The 1668-nt window shown below is 43.0% G+C and overlaps 1 pseudogene; it reads left to right on the top strand.

The window, feature by feature from the left end:
- The first annotated feature begins 207 nt into the window (after positions 1–207).
- On the top strand, positions 208–1224 carry LOC108299255 (annotated as a pseudogene).
- Positions 1225–1668: the final 444 nt, after the last annotated feature.

The raw sequence follows: 1668 nt of genomic DNA, 5'->3' as shown, positions 1-1668 counted from the left end.
GGCATGATCTAGGCTCACTGCAACCTCTGCCTCCTGAGTTCAAGTGATTCTCCTGCCTTAGCCTCCTGAATAGCTGGATTACAGGCGCCAGCCACTGCACCTGGTTAATTTTTGTACTTTTAGTGATATGGGGTTTCTCCATGTTGGTCAAGCTGGTTTCACACTCCTGACCTCAGGTTATCTGCCCGCCTTGGCCTCCCAAAGTGCTGGGATTACAGGTGTGAGCCACCGCACGTGGCCCACAAATAATTGTTAAAGGCCTGGTCAGAGTTCTGAGCACGAGCAAGCTGCTCCCATCACTGTGTCCTCACTTGCTTATTCACTCCTCTGCAGAAACCCACAGGTGAGCTCACAACCAAAGTTCCTTCAGCTTTGAAATCTCCAAGGAATGTTAGCTACTACCCCACCGCTGCATTTTCCATTCCAACCCCCATATTCCCTCGAGTTACGACTTTGTAGCCACACAAGACACTTTGGTTTAACGGAAGCAGATTGATCAAGAGATGAGATTATGAAAGAAGAGACAAGTTTCAGTGCAGCGAGTTCTTTTTGTTTTCTTTGCAAAGAGACTGAAAATAATGTTAAGAGCCCAAATCAGGAAGAAATTTAAGAGATTAGGAATGAAGTGAGCTTTATACAGAGGAATTAAAAATATACAAGCCCTTTTTGTGACGACAGCACTCATGCAAACATGATCAACATTCCTAAAACTTTAGCGCCAGACTTTCTGTAAGAAGTGTGGCAAGCACCAACCTCACAAAGTGAGACAGTACAAGAAGGGCAAGGATTCTCTGTATGCCCAGGGAAAGTGGTGTTATGACAGGAAGCAGAGTGGCTATGGTGGGCAGGCTAAGCCGATTTTCCGGAAAAAGGCTAAAACTACAAAGAAGATTGTGCTAAAGCTTGAGTGCGCTGAGCCCAACTGCAGATCTAAGAGAATGCTGGCTATTAAAAGATGCAAGCATTCTGAACTGGGAAGAGAAGAGAAGAGAAAGGGCCAAGTGATCCAGTTCTATGTGTCATCTTTTGTTTTATTATGAAGACAATAAAATCTTGGAGTTTATATTCATTTCAAAAAATATGTATATGTACGTCAATGGAAGGGACCATGAAGGAACTCTGGAGGTACTGTTTATCTTACATTTCCTGACCTGGGTGTGTTCTGTTTGTGAAAATTCACTGAACTATAATGATACATAAATTTTTCTTTTTTTTTTTTTTTTTTTTTTTTTGAGATGAGTTTTGCTCGTTACCCAGGCTGGAGTATAATGGCACGACGTCGGCTTACTGCAATCTCCAACTCTCAGGTTCAAGGGATTCTCCTGCCTCAGCCTCCCGAGTAGCTGGGATTACAGGCATGCCGCCAACGTGCCTGGCTAATTTTGTATTTTTAGTAGAGATGGGGGTTTCTCCATGTTGGTCAGCCTGTTCTCAAACTTCTGACCTCAGGTGATCAGCCCACCTCAGCCTCCAAAAGTGCTGGATTACAGGCATGAGCCACCACGCCCAGCTCCTTTTCCCTTCAAAAAGGTAGCTACAAGACAATTATGCTGTCTTTTAGGTTTGCGAAAGGTTTCATTGGAAGCATTATCAGTTATATGGATATGACTTCTTGTAACTTCAAACAACTGGCATTATGTTAAACTCTGTTAAAATTAAAAAAAAAAA

The sequence above is a fragment of the Cebus imitator genome, unplaced genomic scaffold, assembly GCF_001604975.1.
Source record: "Cebus imitator isolate Cc_AM_T3 unplaced genomic scaffold, Cebus_imitator-1.0 Scaffold3495, whole genome shotgun sequence".
NCBI classification, from domain to species: Eukaryota; Metazoa; Chordata; class Mammalia; order Primates; family Cebidae; genus Cebus; species Cebus imitator.
Note: the sequence above shows the minus strand (reverse complement) of the source record. Positions and strands in the feature narration are given on the sequence as shown.